The sequence below is a fragment of the Phocoena phocoena genome, chromosome 1, assembly GCF_963924675.1.
Source record: "Phocoena phocoena chromosome 1, mPhoPho1.1, whole genome shotgun sequence".
Taxonomy (NCBI): Eukaryota; Metazoa; Chordata; class Mammalia; order Artiodactyla; family Phocoenidae; genus Phocoena; species Phocoena phocoena.
Genome location: NC_089219.1, coordinates 83381302 through 83402278, shown reverse-complemented (window position 1 = coordinate 83402278; position 20977 = coordinate 83381302). Strand labels below are relative to the sequence as shown.

The 20977-nt window shown below is 46.9% G+C and overlaps 1 pseudogene across 1 annotated transcript; it reads left to right on the top strand.

Annotated features, from left to right (window-relative positions):
- The first annotated feature begins 17238 nt into the window (after positions 1-17238).
- LOC136132452 (elongin-B pseudogene) lies at positions 17239-17673 on the top strand (annotated as a pseudogene). Its single transcript, XR_010656480.1, has one exon. The product of XR_010656480.1 is annotated as an elongin-B pseudogene (transcript).
- Positions 17674-20977: the final 3304 nt, after the last annotated feature.

The window sequence follows — 20977 nt, the reverse complement described above, 5'->3', positions numbered from 1 at the left end:
TTCCCCCTCTTCTCCCTAAGCCTTTCTCTCTCCTTTTCCCCAAGCTAAGGGCCAGGGTGGGCTTGGTTAAAAAAGAAATCCCATCTTTTCACAAGAGGTGCTATCAAAGCAGCTGTGGAGTGTCTGCCTAAGGGAGTAGCCATTTAGAGCCCATTTCCCGTTCCTGAAGCCCGAGGGGACACAATCTGATAACGGGAGACTAAGGAAAGAAATGAACACATTCAAACATGGGAAAATGAAGATGGGTGTGCCGTGTATTCCAGGTTGGACCACCTCAAAGGAGGCTGGGCTTGGCTGCCCACCCAGACTCCTGGGTGGGGTCGGAGTATTGAACCCCGCCCCCTACAGCTCTGGGGAACTTGCAAAGGCAACAGATCACTCCCGAGGTGTATGCTGCTAGGGCCCCGCTCTCCGCTCTCCCTTCGATGTGCTGAACAAGATTTGCCAGTGGAGGTAGGGAAAGAATTCTGGGGCAAGACTGACCCCGTGGACAGGTAGCAGGGTTTCTTTGAAAAGGAGAGGAATACATGGAAAAGAGGTTAGAAGAGATTAGAAGAAAGATGCAAAGATAGGGAGTGATTTGGAGACCAGGCATGCCCATGAGGCACTCTTAATGAATAACTTAACTTCCTAAGTGGACTCTTGGAAAAATCACTTTTAACCCTCAGTTTTAATCCCCTTCCTCCACCACCTTGTATTATAACTCCCTTCACCTTAATGGAAATCCACCCCCCACTTCTCCTCTCTTGCCCACAAAGCACAGTCTGATCATCTGTACTGGCTTGTGTGATGGTATTTTAGAAAATGAAGGGAGTGTATAATAAAGTGTGGCCCGCCCCACACTCACACCTCCACGGGTGCAAGTGGAGGGACCCACTGAGAGGAGGGACTATGCCTGGGAATTCCAGGCAGGGAGCAGCTGTGAGATTTCCTGAGGTCCCCAGCAGAGCTGGGAGCAGAGGGAAGCACGTGACATTGAAGAACAAACAATTCCTGATAGACAACTCAGGTGGAGCACAAGATAAAACCTTTCCAAATACTTGCAGAAGAAAGTAACTTTTTAAGGAGGGGAAGATGATATTTGGGCCACAAGTGGATCAGGTTGTAGACATTTTACTTCGCCCCAATGTGGGGAAGCAAGTTGCAATGGATTTGTCAAGGTCAAGGCCACATTTTCTAGAGTGGAGCTTTGGGTGAGGATATAAAATTTACACAAAACCTATATTAAGGAAAATTAAGAAGCAACAAGCTGGGATAGATGTTCTGTTAGACCCAAACGGTCTACGAGGAATTCCAACTCGCCCAAGAACCGCCAAGAGTCGAGAGCCGCTGCAACACGCAAGAGGTTTATTAGGAGCCGATGCACCGGGGTTCCCTGAACCTCACGCAGGAGGCCGATGGGGAACCCCTAAAAGCGGAATCACATACTTTTTATAGGTTTATTTACTCATAGGGCGGGTATATTCTCACAATGATTGGGTAAATGTGGTGACTTTTGAATTCATTGGCTTAGGAACTTTTGTCCCACCTTCTGGCCGTTATAGTTGTCTGTTCATTGTGGCGGTTAGGGCGTATACCTGTTACGGGCAACTGGAAAATTACCCGCTGTCTGGCAAGTCCCCGTCAACTGAAAAACTCCAAGAATTGGTTTCGATAGGGAGAAGGAGTGGCGCACGATAGGGAGAAGAATTGGTTTACGGGAACAAGTGAGGGGGTGGAAAGTCCCTAAAGGCCCCACATTCCCCCCTTTTTTTTTTGTAACTAATTTCAATCATGGAATTTCAAGTTTCTTTTTGCGAGTTTTGGTATTGTTGCCTTAGCATTAAAACTTGTACCGTACTAATGCGTTCTCTAATAAAGGCTATCAGGCGATTCAGAATGTATGGTCCAAAAGTTAAGAGCAACAATAAAATAATGAGGGGCCCTAACAAGGTGGAAACTAAAGTAGTAAGCCAGGGAGATTTATCAAACCATGATTGAAACCATCCTTTTTGATTTTCCCTTTCCTGTTGTCTTTTGTCCAGGCGCTCCCTAAGTTTGTCCATAGTTTTGGTAATAGCCCCAGAATGATCAATATAAAAACAGCATTCTTCTTTTAGTGCAGCACATAGTCCGCCCTCCTTAAGGAACAGCAGATCTAATCCCCTCCTGTTTTGCATTACCACCTCTGAAAGCGAGGTGAGGGATTCTTTTAACTGAGTTATGGAACTTTCTAACGCCCGGAGGTCAACATCTACAGCTTGCCTTAAGGCATCATAATAGTGGGGTTGTTGGATGAGGGCTGTTGTACCCGTTCCTACCCCGGCTGCCATTTCTAGTCCTAGGAGTACAGCCAGGGTGAGTGTTATGGGTTCCCTCTTAAACCTTCCTCTGCCCTCATATTTATCTAGAAAGGATGAATCTGAATGATAAATGAGTCTGGGGACCAGCTGAACTAACACACAAAAATCGGTTGAAGCTTTAAGGACCTCTAAAGAAATGCAGGGGGTCAATCCTGTGTTACATGCCCACCATCCATCCGGAGGAGGGAGGAGATACCCTGAGCCCTGTGGGAGGCTTAAATTGGCACAAAGATGTCGGTGGGACGAGGGGGGCGTTCCTACACATGTACCGTTTCCTAATACTGAGGCCAGGGTCAATTTACTATTTCCTTCTTGTTTTCATCGACATTGATCTGGAGTGTTAACATTATTATAATTAGAATTATATCCTATAGCATCATAATAAGGGGGAGGAGCAGCATAGCAAAGCCAACATGATTTGGTAGCCTCCGGGTTTGTGGCATTTAAAACCTCAAAAGCCGCCTGGACCAATGAGAGCATTCGGTCCCGGGGGGTCTTGGGCTTGATTGTCATTCCTTTTGGCTCAAAAGTTTGGTTTCTTATCTCTGGTAACGCTGTGGGAGGGGCCAAAGGTAGCAAAGAGTGCCCTATCTCAGGGTTGGGGCTTATAGGAACTGGAGTAGGGGTTTCAATTTTTAGTTTGATGGTCATTAGTAATCCATCATTATATCTTTTTTTATAAAACCTGATTCCCCATGAATGGCCATTTATCCAGTTTTTTATCTTTTTTTCCTGGTTCACTAAAAGAGATCTTAAGGGGATGGCACCATTTAGTACATTCAGGCCTATAAGTTAAGGGGTTGGTTGGGTGTGTACAATTGGCTGTCACCTTAATAAAGTCCCAACCAGAGGTGGGCTTCCAATAGGTGTCTCCTGTGGTTTCATATCCCCAGCTTTTGCAATAAAAGTTTTCAGTTCCTCCACATTTATAATTAAGGGACCTGTGGCGATGGAACCCGGGGCATATGTAGAAAGCAGGAGCTCTGAGCCCAGTCCTCCGAATCCCGTTTTTGCAACCCTTTCCGGAGGAATCAGCTCTAGTTGATAAAAATTTTGGAACATTATGTTGATCATAATAGTCTTCTAAATCCCAACCGGGAGCCCCTATGGCCAGTTTACAAACATCAGGAAAAAGGTTTGGCCACCAGGTCCATGGGGGAGCGATATTGCTAACAGACCATATTACATCTCCAGTCTGGGAAATTACCTGCCAGGTTAAACGCTGGGGCAGGTGAGGACTAAAATTACTCACAGTCAGTAGGGGTAACAAAGTTAAAGTTATAAGTCTGATGATCGCAGAAGCTTGAGCTTGAGCGGGTTGCTGGTCTTTTGGGCTCGCCATTCCGATGTTGCAGATGCTGGTGCGGCCTTCACGTGTGAAGCGTGGATCCACGCAGCGATGCCGTCTACCTTTATAGCCGTGGGGGTGGTGAGCAGGATGATGTATGGTCCTTTCCACCGAGGCTCTAGAGTCTGGGTTCGGTGCCGACGGACGTACACGGAATCTCCGACTTGGAAGGGATGAGCCTCTGCTGGTGTTCCTGGTCGGTAAGCCTCTGCCAGCTGGGACCACACCTCCTTTTGGACCAACTGGAGTCCCAACAGCCTAGCATATAAGTCAGTGTTATTCTGGCAGTCAGGACTTAATTTTTCCCTTAGCGTAAAAAGAGGAGGTGGGGCCCCGTATAGTATTTTCAATGGAGTAAGATAATAGCGGGAGGGGGTATTTCTAGCCCGGAACAGGGCTAAGGGAAGGAGCACCGTCCAATCTGTACCGCCAGTCTCTATGGACAATTTAGTTAGGGTCTCTTTTAGAGTTCTATTCATTCTCTCTACCTGTCCTGAACTCTGGGGTCTATAGGCACAATGTAATTTCCAATCAGTCCCCAGGTATTTGGCCACACCCTGACTTACCTGGGCGACGAAGGCGGGACCATTATCTGATCCTATTACCTTTGGTGCCCCGAACCGGGGGAAAATTTCTTTTAAGATCTTTTTGGCCACCACAGTAGCTGTCTCCTTCTTCGTCGGGAAAGCTTCTACCCATCCTGAGAAGGTATCTATAAAAACTAGAAGATACCTGTTACCGTACCTTCCAGGGCGTATTTCAGTGAAGTCGACCTCCCAATAGGCTCCTGGGCGGTCTCCTCTGAGCCTTTCTCCGACCTCAAGTTTTCCTTTATGGGAGTTTACCTGTTGGCATGGAATGCACTCTCGTGCAATCTGCTCAGCTAATTTAGTTAGTCCAGGGGTATCATAACCTGTCTTGTGTAGTAGGGACACCATCTTTTTGGTTCCCAAGTGTGTCCATCTGTGAATCTGTTGTAGCATGGATTTTGCTTGTTGAGGAGATAATGTTCCTTTAGTTATGGCTGGGGTACTTGTTCCCCTATCATTTGGTTTCCCAGGACTCTCATCTGATAGTTCTAGTATGATTTCCCATAGAGCCACTTCTCGTGCCACCCTATCTGCCATGTTGTTGCCTCTTGTCACCGGGGTATTGTCCTTCTGGTGTCCGGGGCAATGAATGATGCTGACTTTAGTGGGGAGCATGAGGGCAGCTAGCAGTGCCACTATTTCTTCTTTGTTTTTAATTTCTTTGCCCGCCGAGGTGAGCAACCCTCTTTGTTGGTAAATGGCCCCATGGACCTGGGCGGTAGCAAATGCGTATCTACTGTCCGCATAGATGTTTACCTTTTTGTTTTCTGCTAGTTCCAATGCTCTAGTCATGGCGATTAGTTCAGCCCGTTGGGCCGATGTCCCTTGCGGTAATGTGGCTGCCCAGATGACCTCTTTCCCGTCTACCACGGCTGCTCCCGCCCGACGCTTACCTTCCTCTAGGAAACTGCTTCCGTCAGTAAACCAGGTAACGTCGGCGTTGGGGAGGGGCTGATCCATCAAGTCTGGTCTGCTACCGTGTGCTGCAGCCAGTACTTCCTGACAATCATGGATGACGGTAGTGCTTTCCAGGTCAGGGTCGGGTAGCAAGGTGGCCGGGTTGAGTCCTGTGGCTGAGGTAAACTTAATACGATCTGAGTTTAACAGCAGGGCTTGGTAATGAGTCATCCTGGCATTTGTTAGCCATCTGTCGGGTGGCTGGCGAATTACACTTTCTAATGCATGGGGGCTGTTATCATTAGGTTCTGCCCCAAAGTCAGTTTGTCAGCATCTTTGACCAAAGCGGCCACCGCGGCGATTATTTTTAAACAGGCGGGCCATCCTGCTGCCACAGGATCCAATTTCTTTGATAGGTACGCAACCGGGCGATTCCAGGGGCCCAGTTTCTGAGTTAGTACTCCCTTTGCAATACCTTTATTCTCGGCCACGTACAGATGAAAAGGCTTAGTGATCCTTCCCCCGTTCCTTTTTTAGGGCATTCTCTTGCCCAATGACCTTTTTTTTTACAGTAGGCACATTGGTCCTTGTCTAATGGCCGCCTTCTATCCGTTGTTCGCCCTTCCTGTCTATTTCTGTCTCTACTGTTTCCTCCTCTGACTACAGTGGCCAGTATCTTACTCAAATGTCTTTCTTGCCTCTTATCTCGTCTTACCTCACGAGCCTCTTGTTCCTTCTGCTTTCTTTCTTCCCTTTCTTCTTCTGTCTCCCTCTTATAATATACCTTATCTGCCTCTTTTACTAAGTCCTGAAGGGAGAAACCTTGTAGGCCATCCAGCCTTTGTAACTTCTTTCTAATATCAGGGGCCGCCTGGTCAATAAAGGCCATTGCTATGGTGGCCTTATGTTCCTCAGAGGTTGGATCATAAGGAGTGAATCGTCTAAAAGCCTCCATTAAGCGTTCTAGGAACACGGTTGGCGATTCCTGGGGCCCCTGAGTTACCTCTCTTACCTTAGCCAAATTCGTGGGGCGCCTGGCCGCTCCATGGAGACCCGCCACCAGAGCCTGGCGATACATTTTCAGGTGCTCCTTACCTTCCAGGGTATTAAAGTCCCAATTCGGCCTGACGAGTGGAAAACCGGCATCAATCTCATTAGGCAACTGGGTAGGTTGTCCATTGGCGCCTAACACATTTTTTAGCCTCCAGGAGAACCTGTTGCCTCTCCTCAGTTGTGAGGAGAGTCTGGAGGAGCTGTTGACAATCATCCCAGGTGGGTTGGTGGGAGAAGACAAGAGACTCTATTAGAGCAGTAAGAGCCTGTGGGTTTTCAGAGAAAGTAGGGTTATGCATCTTCCAATTATAAAGATCTGCAGAGGAAAAGGGCCAGTATTGAAGGGGCCTATTCCCGTGGTTATCGGGGGGGCCATATTCTCTAAGGGGTAAAGCAGTAGAATCCGGGGAAACAGCCCTCCGGCTTCTGGTGCCCGCCGAGGGACCCCCCCTTTCCGCCATAACAGGTGGCCCTACTGGTGCGGAGGGTTGTGAAGCTGGGGGTCCTAGGGGCGACATGGGATTTAGGGCCGGAGGATAAGGAGGTGGGGAATCTAGAAGAAGCAAATCAGACTGCAGGTCAGGATATATCGCCTTTGGCGGGTCCGGGGCAGCAGATGACTTTTCCGTGTCTGGGGTTTTCTTCAGGGCCAATATCTCCGATTGTGCTGGAGCGCATGCAGACGTGCCTGTTGAGGAAAGAAAGGGCCGGACCCACGGAGGCGGGGAGAGAACTAGATCTTCCCAGACCAAGATATATGGTATCTGGTCTGGGCGTCCGTGGGGTCCTGTGTTAAAGACCCTAGACTTGACTAGCCCAACCTTATCTAACAAAAAAGATCCTTCGGGTGGCCACCCTGTCTGAAATGTAGGCCACTCAGAGGTACACAGCGTTTGCCATTTTCCTTTCCTTACTTCTACCGAAAGGTTGTGGGCCCTAGCCCTAACTTCGGTCCAGTGGCTTAGGGTAAGAGAAAGAGGAGTCGTCATAGTTCGTCCCATTGTCGTCCGTCAAAAGAAAGATAATAGTACAGAAAAACAATAAAATTTCAAAAGACACACATTGATATTGCCGCCGCGAACTTAAACCCGAAACCAACTCAAATTCAGATGGCAGCTTATATAACCTGCCAGAACCAGCCGCCGCGAACTTAAACCCGAAACCAACTCAAATTCAGATGGCAGCTTATATAACCTGCCAGAACCAGATGAAGGGGAGACAAAATTTGTTTCTCCTTCCAGATGGACCACCAGGGCGTCCCCCGGGGCCCGTGGACACCAGCTTTCGGCACGTCTGCCTAGCCAGGAGTCCAATACAGATTCCACAGCAAGCCGGTTCGCACGGCTTTTTCCTAATGGCGGCTAGCAACAAACAAACGACAAACAAACAGACAATTGGGCTCGAGCCTACCTGATACCTCCGACTCCCGATGTTCTTGTGACCCGGGGGCGAGAGGGGATCCCGGACGAGCCCCCAAATGTTAGACCCAAACGGTCTACGAGGAATTCCAACTCGCCCAAGAACCGCCAAGAGTCGAGAGCCGCTGCAACACGCAAGAGGTTTATTAGGAGCCGATGCACCGGGGTTCCCTGAACCTCACGCAGGAGGCCGATGGGGAACCCCTAAAAGCGGAATCACATACTTTTTATAGGTTTATTTACTCATAGGGCGGGTATATTCTCACAATGATTGGGTAAATGTGGTGACTTTTGAATTCATTGGCTTAGGAACTTTTGTCCCACCTTCTGGCCGTTATAGTTGTCTGTTCATTGTGGCGGTTAGGGCGTATACCTGTTACGGGCAACTGGAAAATTACCCGCTGTCTGGCAAGTCCCCGTCAACTGAAAAACTCCAAGAATTGGTTTCGATAGGGAGAAGGAGTGGCGCACGATAGGGAGAAGAATTGGTTTCGATAGGGAGAAGGAGTGGCGCACGATAGGGAGAAGAATTGGTTTACGGGAACAAGTGAGGGGGTGGAAAGTCCCTAAAGGCCCCACAGTTCCACACCAAGTAATGAGCAAAGTGTTATGATCTCAATACAGAGAAAGTACCTCCAATTCAGTGAGAAAAGAACATAGCAGAGAACTGAAAATGATAGCATTCACAAAACAGGAAAAAGTAAGGAGTGTTCATTTGCAAGGGACTACTTGTAAAGTTAGGAACAACCAGTGCAGTTATCAGATATCCCTTTTCTGTGTGAAAAGTCAGAGGGAAATGTTACAGGAACCCGGACTGAGAGAGGGTCAGGTTAGAAGAGCAATGAACCCTGTTCTGAAGACACAACCCGTCAGAGGCAACCTCCCAGTAGAGGGCCAAGGGAGTAAACACTTTGACTTTATTCCCTTCCCACCTCCAATCTCCTGCCAGCCTCTCCACTGGCTGAACCCAGCAGGGAGCCAGAGGGCACCAGGGCCATGTTGATGAAACCCATGGAGGTCAAATTTCTAGGGTGAGAGCAGAATGGAGAAGGGGAAGAGTGGCAAACAGAAGATATTCATCACTGAAGGAAAGAATATGAAAATGAAATACACAGAAAAAGCAATAAATATTAAGGGCCTATTGGTCACATGATGTAGGCTCAATCTCACCAGTCATTAAAAGCTCAGATTCTGAAGTCAGACTTCCTGAGACTACTTGGTCTGCTACTTTATTCTGGAATCTTGGTCAGGTCTTGTTTTCATTATTGGGGTAATAAATGGAGTAATAATAGCACCTATATAATAGAGTTACTGTAGGGATCAAATGGAAAAAGGTATGTAAGGCCCTGGGCCGGGGGTCAGCATGGGGGAAGCAATCAATACATGATATTTTTTTCCCTTTCAAATTGGTAAATATGGTAAAGATCTATAAGACTTGGTAATGGCAGGGTTATGGGGCAAAGGACATTCTCAGACGCATTTTATTGGGAGTATGAATTGGTGTACAACATTTTGGGGGGATAATTTGACAGTATTGTACTTCAAAATAGGAGTAAACAACTCCATGTCTAATGATTTATCCTACACAGTTACTTTCAGGAATTCATAAGACTATATATACAAAGATATTCAATGCCATATTGCAAGTGGGAAAAGTTGGAAATAGCCTGAATTTATATAAGGGAAGTTTATGTACACATTTGTGCTGGTTATCTGTTGCTGTGTGACAAATTATTTTCTGAAACATCAGAAACTTAGCAGCCTAAAAGCAGCAAAAATTTATCTTCTCACAGTTTGTGTGGGGCAGGAATCCCTGCATGGCTTAGCTGGGTAACCCTGACTCAAGGCCCCTCATGAGGTTGCAGTTGTACTATTGATCAAGGCTGTGAGCCATCTGAAGGCTCAAAAAGGGAAAGAGGGAGGATAAGACATAGATCAAGATAAGCCTTTTTTACTCCTGCATTGGGCTCCCCACCTGGCTTGGACGGGCATGCGAATCCTCTCTTGCTGTTGGAGTAATAAGACTCACAACAAGCGTTTGGGCTTTAGAGCGGAAGGAACCAGAGGAGGCCTTCTGTCCTGTCTTGATCTTAGCCTCTCCAGGCCAGGCTACTTTAGATAAGAGCTCTTCTCTTTTGAGAGAAAACACCGGTGGTCTAGAGTTGAAGTCCAAGCTAACTGCAAGATTTTGTTTCTCCTTGCTTTGTTCTCAGTGACTATATTTTCTCTTGGTGTCTTAGAAGAAGGGATTGGCATCTGAAAGAGAATTAAGATATCTTGTATTCCAGCAGGTCTGAGCTAAATCCACGTCTCAATGTGTCACCCCCTTCAAATACATTCGACTACACATGTTATGAAGACATCCATCATGGTCCTTCTAAGTCTTCTCATCTTGAGGCTAATCACTCCCTGTTTCTTACCATTTTCCCTCAAGTGAGATAGGTTTTATATCCTTTATCATTAGGTCACTCTCTAAAGTAGTTGTACCCCATAATACTTGATGGGTTAATTCATTCATTTGGTAATAAATATTCTAATTTATCAATGTCCTTCTCAAAACATCATCATGGCATGGTAGTGTTTTAAGGACAGTGTATTAGTTGAGATGCTTTAGATTACACAAAAAAGAAAAATTGACCTCGAGCTGAGTTAAACAATAATGGAATTCATTAGTTCACAAAACAAAGAGTCCAGAAATTGTAAAGATCTGACAGGATTGGAAGGAGAGGTTTACATTGTGGTACGGGCTCTGGCTCTGCTTGTCTATCATGGTCTCGGCTCAGCTTCGGACCTGGTCCTCAGGCAGGGGTTTCTCCTGTTAACAAAGTACCCACAGCCATTCCACTCTCATCAAGGCAAGTCATGACCACGCAGAGAACGGAGAGCTTCCCCTTCCTTAAGCACAAAGCCGAAGGGGCTTTGGCTGGATCAAACTAACTTGGGCCACCTTCCCAGCCCTGACCCAACCACTGTCTGCCCTGTTTGCTTTGTGGAGGTGCCCACTTCTGAGCCAATGACTTGTGAAGGTGCCCACTTCTGAGCCAATGACTGCTGCCAAGAGGAGGGGCTTCCAAGCCAGTCAAATCCTCCCTTTCCTCAGCACCTAGAGGTAGGAAAGTCTCACTCATATCCCATAGCTGGGACATATAGAGCATGCTAGGGAGAGAGGAAAGGGAACTTGACTCTTCTATCAGGTATTCAGCTTGTGTTTATTCAGTCAGGACTGTGTGCCAGATCTTCTTTCAGGCCCTGGCAATACTGCAGAGGACAAAATGGATAAAGTCCCTGCTGTCAGGGAGGGGAGACAGAAAATAAACAAACATATAAATAAGTAGGTAGGGTAAGAACTCTGGACAATGATCAGGGGACTGCTATTCTCTAGAGGGTAGTTGGGGAGACCTCTCAGGAAAGGTGACATTGTGGGGTGGGGGCCGTGCACTGAGGTGGCTGAGCCAAAAAGGAGCCCCTGCCGCCCTGTGCACATGCTGGGCCCTCCCATGGGCCAGCTCCTGCGGCTGTCAGCTCTCCGAGGGGCTGCTCCACCTTAACCATTCTTCAGATATCCCTCCTGTCCCACTGTTTGAAATGGCACCTTGTCTTATTCTAAATTCTAAAATATCTTTGGCCTTGGGACTTCCCTGGTGGCGCAGTGGTTAAGAGTCCGCCTGCCAATGCAGGGGAGACACGGATTCGAGCCCTGGTCCGGGAAGATCCCACGTGCCGCGGGGCAACTAAGCCCACGCGCCACAACTACTGAGCCTGCGCTCTAGAGCCCACGGGCCACAACTATTGAGCCTCTGTGCCACAATTACCGAGCCCATGTGCCACAACTACTGAAGCCCGCAAGCCTAGAGCCCGTGCTCCGCAGCGAGAAGCCACTGCAATGAGAAGCCGGCGTACCACAACGTAGAGTAGCCCCCGCTCGCCACAACTAGAGAAAGCCCCTGCGCAGCAACAAAGACCCAACACAGTCAAAAATAAATAAATAAGTAAATAACTAACTTACTTTAAAAAGATTGCAGCCTTTTAAAAAAATAAAATAAAATATCTCTGGCCTCATTTCTGTCCCTTTCTGCCCCCCTCCATCCATCTATCCATTCAGGAGCCAAGGGCCAGGCAAGAATGCACCTGCTGAAGGCAGCCAACTGGGTGGCGGGCGCTGGGGAGAGGTGGGGACTGTGGCAAAGGCGTCGGCCTGACAGGCAGCCTCGCCCGGGCTTCAGCTGACCGCTGCTGAGAGGCCCCAGGGATCCGGAGGGTAGAGCCACTCATTTCCCAGCTAGAAATTTGGAACCACGTGTGAAATCTAATTTCTAATCATCAGAGGAGGCCGATTCGATTAGCGTTTTGTTTCTTTCAGTGACCACGTCTTCAGTGGGTGGTATGGCCTCCAGTTTGCTTCCTCTGGAGACACAGTGATTCCGAGTTTCTGGAGGGGGGCCCAGACCCTACGCTGGGAGCCACAAAGCAGCATGTGGACTCTCCTCTCCTGGCAGCCAAGGGGTGACCCCAAGGCCCGGCCGCACTCCTGAAGCCCACCCCCAATGAGGGGACCGTCCGAAAGGGGAGCTCCCAGCCCACCCACCCAATTCACTATAGGCATGCTTCCTTTCTTTGAGACTTATCCAAATTTCTGGAACATTCTACAGCCTGTTAGCCCCAATAACCAATAACCCTCCCATCCTGCCTGCCACCCCATCAGGCCCTCTTGCTCTCCCTCCAGCAAGGCTCCCGTGTTCCCTGCACCCGAGCTTTCCAGCCACCAGGTGCCCATTTGAGAAGTGATTTAGAAGAAATAAGGGAGGGAGCGCTAAGTAAGCACAGAAAGCCTGAGGTGGGGGAGTGCTTGTCACATCCGAGAAGCACAAGGAGTGAGGGCCAAACATGTGGGGCCTGGTGGACCACGGCAAAGACTGAGAATGGGAAGTAGGGAGGAAGTGAACCATGTCTTCAAGGCCAGGGGCCTGATTTTTTAAAAAATATTTATTTATGTAATTTATTTATTTTCTTTGCCTGCATCAGGTCTTAGTTGCGGCACACGGGATCTTTGTTGAGGTCTGTGGGACCTTTTCGTTACCTGCTCGGGTTTCTCTCGAGTTGCGGCGCATGGGCTTCTCTCTAGTTGTGGCATGTGGGGTTATTTTTTCTCTCTAGTTGTGGCATGTGGCTTTTTTCTCTCTCTCTCTAGGTGTGGCACGTGGGGTCCAGGGCACCTGGACTCTGTAGTTTGAGGCACGCAGGCTCTCTTTGAGGCGCGCGGGCTTAGTTGCCCCACGGCATGTGGGATCTTGGTTCCCTGACCAGGGATCGAACCTATGTCCCCTGTATTGGAAGGTGGATTTCTTTACCACTAGACCACCAGGAAGTCCCAGGGCCTGATTTTTAAGCTATGGTTGCCAGACCATTGGCTGCTATGTCACTGCCATCTCTACTTGTTCCTGGCTGCAGAGTTCATCTGCCATTAATGTCTGCAAATACTAGACACTTGTTTTCCCTGCCTGCCCTGAAGCTGGGGCGTGAGCAAGTGATCCAAAATCTAAACTGTTTCCCTAAATTGTAGTTTAGGATTAGGTAGATTGGAAAGGGGAGAGACTACAAGCCAAGGGCCAGTCAGGAGGCTTTTGCCCAATTCTAGGACAGAGGTAAGTTGTGTCTGAATATCAGTAATCATCATAAGACAAGAGATGAGGGGTGGACGAGACAGAGATGGAAATGACATGTTCTGGCAACGGGATATAAACAGAAAGGGAGAGGGAAGTAGGGTGAGGAAGCAGTGGGGGGAAAGTGGCAGAGACGGGAGCAAGAATAGTAGTGTGACTAGAGAAACTGACTTCAGTGATGTGGTGGCAGTCCTTCTGGCAAGGAGTGCATCCACACGTAGGGGAAGGGAAAAGCCTCCCATCTTTGGGGAGGAGTATCTAGAAAGCAAGAATAGAAACTATTCAGACTCATTCGCAGATCCGGTCTCTGTGTATGTTATTCATTCTGCCTGGGGGCCTCTTTGCCTAGCAAACTCCTATTCATCCCTCTATACCCAGATTAATTGCTACCTTCTCCAAGAAATCTTCTTGAACTACCTTAAGGCAGAATTATTTCTTTTTCTAGGTTTCTGGACTGACACCTGCATCCTATCACTTGCTACATACAATGCATTGTCATTTTTCTGTTTCCTCTTTAGTACTAGATGGCAGGTGGGCTCCTTAAGGGGCAGCTTAATAATTTTGTATCCCTGGCATTTAACACTGTGCCTGAAATATAATCATCAAATGAGTGATGAATGGTTGAATAAAATATCGATGATGGAAAAAAAGGTAGAGGCTAAAAGCGGTAGCAGAAGGGGGTGAAATGTTGAAATATTAAAGTTATGATATTGAGACATTCTTAGAGAATGGTGGAACAGATGAGGTTATCCTTGGAAGCTCTTAGAAGATTCTATATGTGGAAGGAGGAGATCTAAATCTTTGAGCTAATACCAAAACGGAGAAGAATTACGATCATTACCTGAGAATAGCTCAAGAAGAAATGTGCAGAGAAAAACAGATGACATATTAGATTAAGTTGAAAGGTAGAGCCCAAAGAGAACCTGAAGGTCAGGAAATCATGAGAGTGTCTTCTTCAGAATTTCTGGAAACATAACAGTGACATTTTATGATGCAGTCACACAATGCAATCATGAAAGTCTTACATACTCAAGATTGATATTTCCACAGCACGCAATGTAAGGGGGTTGGTGCATTCTCAGTCTGCAGATGGTATAAACATGATAGATTTGTGGCATTTTTCTGGGGGCCGATCTTGCAGCTGGGCCAGTGGCATTTTTTTCATTGTTTCCATTCTTCTTCCCCTGCCTCAGGACCATTTGGGAAAATTAAAGTTATACCAGCTCTAATGACGCTTTTATTTTCTCCATTTTGTATCAACATTTTCAGAGTGTACTCTATCTCAGTGGCTCTCAACTCAGGAAGATTTGAGCCTTTCTGCTGCCCTCCTCCCAAAATGGAGACATTTTGACTGTTGCAACCGGCATCTATTGGGTAGAGACCAGGGATGCTGCTAAATATCTTAATGCACAGGAAAGCCCTCAACCACAAAGAATGATCAGGCCCCAAATGTCAACAGTGCTGAAGTTGGGAAGTCCTGTAGAGTCTGTCCTATATTAACGGCACAGATATTATGCCAGTTCCTTGGCTGGCCAGGTTTAAAATTTTGTGGTTCTTAACAAATGCAGAAAATGTGGAGCAAGTTCCTTTATTTCCATTTCTGAGGTTAAAATGACACTTTATCACTATAGCTTAGACAGCACGTCAAATTTTATCAATCTGAAGTCCATTTCAAAAGGGGAATTCCTCAGGTACTTTTTGGGCTAACACTAAGATGTGTTTAGTTTAACAAGTACTTAGGTGACATTGCTAAAGGGCTATAAGAACAGTGAAGATTAGAACAGGATGACAGTAGTCCCGAGTCTCAGCAGAGTTAGAGACTCTAGTAGGAAGCAGGAGTGGAGGCCGGCTCATGCCTGTGTCTCACGTCCCAGGCCTGGCACTTACCAGTCATTGGCCTTTGGCAGTTGCCTCTCTGTGCTTCAGTTTTCTCCCCTGGAGATGAGGATTATAGGGGAGACTTACCTCTTAGTGAAAATTAACTATTAACACATATAAAACGATTAGAAAGCACTCAGTAAGGTTACCAGAACGGTGGGCACTTCTGTTTACTGGTCAGAGTGGTGCCAGCGCATGACAATGGCATGAAGATAGTTTACATTTTCTTTGGCAGGCCAGCTTTAAAATGTTGTGCTTCTTAACGAATGGCAAAATGTTGGCGTGATTCTCATTATTTCTATTTTGAAGTTAAAGCAGGACTTTGTTGGTATGTCTTGTATTGCAGTTCAAATGGACACAAATTAAAAAGTTTGGCTGCACTGTGTTTCTTCAGGGAATCACTGACAGTTATGACAGGAGGGCAAATGTCTGCACAGTTCCCGAGACAAGAGGCATTATCCCAAAGCTGTTGTTTTCCCAGTTGTGTGATGCGCCACAAGAGGGTGCCAGAGACTTCTTTTGAAAAGTTAAGCGGGCGTTTGGGTTTTGTTTATATTGTAGCCAAAGAGTCACTGGATGGTGCCCAAAGACTTCTTTTGAAAACCTACATAGCCAGTTATTCATTTGGTGTTTAAATCATGGTAAAAATAATATATGGTTATCATATTTAATTGGACCAATACAATACATGAGGTCAAGGGCAAACATCTCAATTCAACATAGACCAAATCTATTTTCTCTGTTCTAGATCCTGGTCATAGGAAAAGTCCTGGAGAAAAATTTTCTTTTTCTATTAATCTATTAAAGGTTTAGTGAAAAAGATTTAAAAATCACACTCCACTGGTGGTGATTTAGCAGCCCCATCGCCTAGAAAGGATAGGGTCCTTAGGATCTGCTATACGAAGCCCCATGTCCCAGCTTTGCTGGATTACTGTGAAGAAAGAGCTGCGTTGGTGACTCCGGTTTCTTTTCCACTGCAAGTTTATACCTGAGCAAAGAAGCACTCTAGGAGCACAGTAGCAGGGCTTTTTGGAGTCCTGGGCTGTATTCAAAGTAAACCTCAAAATATGGTTTTAGACAGACATGCAGGGCCTTGGGCTAACAGAATCTCACAGCCCTGTCCCTGTCTCCTGCCCTGGAACCAATCCTCTGAGACTGGGCAGGGTCTGAGGAGCTGCACCTGCAGTAGGAAGTCCCACGGGCTGGTTGGGCCCCAGGAAGTGGGGAAGAGGGACACATTCAAAATAGCACGTGTGCATAACTTTTACGAGTATAACAGCCACAGAGAAAAGGAACTCGAGGTCTTTCAGATGTCCCAATAGGACTATTCGAATAGTGAGAGTTCCTTAGAGATTGTTTTCTCAACTTATTTCACTTTCTCTCTTTCATACTTACGTAAAGAATAGGCTTAAGAGCAAAAATGAAGTAAGAGAGAGCCCTGAAACCTGGAACCAAAGAATCTCAATTTTGTCCCATCAAAAAGACTGAGAGGGGGCTTCCCTGGTGGCGCTTCCCTGGTGGCGCAGTGGTTGAGAGTCCGCCTGCCGATGCAGGGGACACGGGTTCGTGCCCCGGTCCAGGAAGATCCCACATGCCGTGGAGCAGCTGGGCCCGTGAGCCATGGCCGCTGAGCCTGCGCGTCTGGAGCCTGTGCTCCGCAACCGGAGAGGCCACAACAGTGAGAGGCCCGCATACCACAAAAAAAAAAAAAAAAAAAGGCTGAGAGGGTAGTAGAAGAGGGAGGAGAAGCGGCTAACGACTGATGGCTACTCTCTGCTGGCCCAGGCTTAGCGCCCACCCAAGGCTGACTCACTGAATCCTCAAAAGAACTCTACCCGTTTGGTGCCTTTACCTTCATCTGACAGATAGGCAAACTGAGAATTTGAAAAGTTACTTTTTCAAGGCCACACAACTGGTAAGAGGTGGAACCAGGAGACAAACCAGAAAGTTAAGAAATGCCAAGTAGGCCGGGGCCGGGTGCGGCGAGGGCGGTGGGCCGTGAGGTGGGGCCCGGGCTCCACGCTCACGCCGGCCCGCCGCCCCCAGGACATGTTCCTCATGATCCGGCGCCACAAGACCACCATCTTCACGGACGCCAAGGAGTCGAGCACTGTGTTCGAGCTAAAGCGCACCGTCGAGGGCATCCTCAAGCGGCCGCCGGACGAGCAGCGGCTGTACAAGGACGACCAGCTTCTGGACGACGGAAAGACATTGGGCGAGTGTGGCTTCACCAGCCAGACAGCACAGCCTCAGGCCCCAGCCACTGTGGGGCTAGCCTTCAGGGCAGATGAGGCCTTTGAGGCCCTGCGCATCGAGCCCTTCTCCAGCCCACCCGAGCTGCCGGATGTGATGAAGCCACAGGACTCAGGAAGCAGCGCCAATGAACAAGTTGTGCAGCGAGAGGCCCCCCAAGCGCTTTACCCTCCCAATAAAAGAGATTTGGGTGTCAAAAAAAAAAAAAGAAATGTCACGTATGTGAAATTTTAATAGAGGTGGACAACTAACTCTCCATAACCTTTAGTATTTACTCGGTGGTTGTTCTCAGAGGGGCATATGGAAAGTAGGTTCTTTGCTCTCTTTCTTTGACTGAAGGAGCAATGACCACAGAAGATATGGTTGTGACTTAGGCACTGCCCAGGGGAAGGGATTCAGTCCTCTCTAAGGAGGTCCCAGGATGCTGGGTGGTCTCTGGTTCAGAGTAGAATGAGCCACCTCGATGGGCCATGGCCTACCTAGTAAAAACTTCCTGGCTTTCTCCAAGGTGGTAGTTTCCCTCTACTGTTTATCAATATGCTATAAAAACAAAAGTGCTTGTAAACAACTTGAGTGCATGAACAATCTAATTAAAATAAAGTAATAGCTTGTGAAAAAAGTAGTAAAACTAATTATTATAGAGTAGCAGTGTGGGAAGGCAAAAATTGCTGACAGTCTTTAGGTCTAAGCTGCTTCATTTGGCACAGAAAAACACAGTTTACCAGGTCCCTTCTGAGGATATGGTTCCTCCCTCCCAACCTAGATTTAAACTCTGTTGCTTCTCATCTCAACGTTCGATTTTCTTCTTGGCAGCAGCCATATGCAAGTGACCTTCCAATGGTTCTAACTCCAAATTGCTCCTTAGGGTCAAATGTCTGACTTCTTTCTTTTTAACTCAGAGAATCATGAAAGTTTAGAATCTGAGACCCTATTCACTGAAGGAACATAGAGACTCCTAGTAAATGATCCATGGATGCGTGACTCCCTTTGCCGACGTTTCCATGTGATGACTAGCCACTCTTTGCTCAAGTTCCTTGCAGAGGCAAGGAAATGTAGCTGTGGCTGCTCTGACTGCTGTCAAATACCCTTTTGTTTCTGTTTTAAGCTATCCTCTGTCCCTTTAATGTCCCACTACTCCTTGTTCTATCTCTCAGGGCCATAGAGAATAAGAAAAATGCCACTCCCAGGTATTTGAAGGCAGGACTGTGTCAGCTCATGCCCTCCCAGTATCTAGTTACAGCACCAAACCTGCTAAGTGTTCTACCTCCACGACATAGAAGCTGGTTGAAAGGTCTCACAGTTCACCTAGGAGGGGTATTTACCTGAAATGGCCAAATACAGTCCTACAGAGGTGAGGACCATAGTCTTTGCTGGGAAGAGTAATAGTCGTATCTGAGGGGAAATGGAACATCAAGTCAGAAGGTAGAACAGGGGACAGAAGAAAGATATCAAACAGCAAATTTGTTCGCTCAGAGGGTCAGGAGTAGAGGAGAAGCAGTATGAAGTACAGGTACAGAAAGGCAATTCAGAACTAAGACTATGGAACAGTAAATTTTTACAGGAGCTCCCCTTTCATTACATAGTGATTCATGTATAGCCTATGGTCATGCAGGGCCAGATTCCCTCAGTTTAACACTGGTAGTTCTTCAATTATTCATCATACGACTACTATTGAAACTGCCTTTAAAATCCACGCTAGAATCTTGTTAAACAGCTCATTAAATAACATCATTAGTTGGTAGAATCCACCTGACACTTTTGGGTAATAGGGTATCGCAGAGGCATTTAAAATGTATACCAGAGCATGGACCAGACTTTCTTTGCTCAGGAAAAGTCACTATAGCGGACCCTCTTAGTTATGTAAACATAGCTTGATTAAGTACATGGAAAGCACTTAGCTTAACCAATAATATCAGCACACGTCACCTCCCCCCTTTAGACTAAGTGAGTCTCAGGGTTCTTGGACATTGGAGGTAAGTGAGGCAGAGGTGGCTTTCAGCAGAGAGATACAGACCATATTGCAGAATCAAGCAATTTCATTAAAATGTAAAAGTGATTACATGCACCCCAATGTTCATTGCAGCAATATTTACAATAGTCAGGTCATGGAAGCAACCTAAATGCCCATCAACAGAGGAATGGATTAAGAAGATGTGGTACACATATACAATGGAATATTACTCCATCATAAAAAGGAACAAAACTGGGTCATTTGTAGAGTCGTGGCTGGACCTAGAGACTGTTCATACAGAGTGAAGTAAGTCAGAAAGAAAAACAAATATCGTATATTAACGCATGTATGGGGAACCTAAGAAAATGGTACAGATGAACCGATGTGCAAGGCAGAAATAGAGACACAGATGTAGAGAACAAACATATGGATGCCAAGGGGGGAAAGCGGCGGGGTGGGGGTGGGGGTGGGATGAACTGGGAGATTAGGATTGATGTATATACCCTAACATGTATAAAATAGATAACTAAATAAGAACCTGCTGTATAAAAAATAAAATAGAATTAAATTTCAAAAAAAAAAGTAAGAGTGATAATACTGTGGCAGGGAAGAACAGAGTGGTTGGGGCTAGGAGATTCCCAGGGACCACTGGCTGTCTTGCCCAGGAACCTGGGGGGATAGGGAAGGGCCAAGTTCAGTATCCACATCTGTGTCTGCAGGCAGCATCTCGGCACTGGGTGCCAGAAGGGAGAGAGAGCCTGGGAGTAGGCAAGAGATTACTGTAAATATTTCAGCTCCACATTATTTAATAGAAAGTGTGCAGAAGTGTAAGTGTGAAATAAACTCCTTTAAAATGAACTCCCTTTGGGAAACAAATATACTTTGACTCAACAAAGCAGGTCATCCTGGTTTCATGTGGAATACCCCACTGACACTGTTCAATTCCCAGTTCATAGCCCTTTCCTTCTTCTAAATTTCTTAATGGTCACTAACTGGGATTTGGTGACATCATTCACAAGTTCATTGGGTAGCTGATGTAATTCATCCGGATCAGGAAATGTGTGCTCCCTTACAGCAGCAGGTTTCGTTCATTCAGCAAGTCCCACCAGCTTCTCCTTTGCAGACCCCTGAGGTAGGTGCTGCAGGAACAATGACCAACTCTCGGACCACCCTCCACTCCCTTCAGGCTGCAGGTCTCCCTTTACAAAGCACATTGTGAGCTTCTGGCTTTGCACCTGCTCACTCACAGCAAGACGCCTGGTTATCCTGGAAAGTCCTCCAGCTGCTGGGGCTACCTTATCCTCTAAGTTAAAAATGAAATGGGAAACCCAGCATCTCTCTTCAAATCTCTAGATATTCCCAGAAGGTTATTCTTCTTCTAGTCACTTCCAGACTCCAGCTTCCTGCTTCTGCTAAATTCTCCATCCCCACTCAGCCCATCACCTCCTGTCTGCACTGTTCCTTTTCTACACCATGTTACCCCACCATGGAAACAGCTCCAATTCTTCCACTCCCCAGGCCCCATTCCCAAGGAAAACATCCCACTGTGCCAGTTCAGGTCCTCTGAGATTCAGTCACCAAGACACA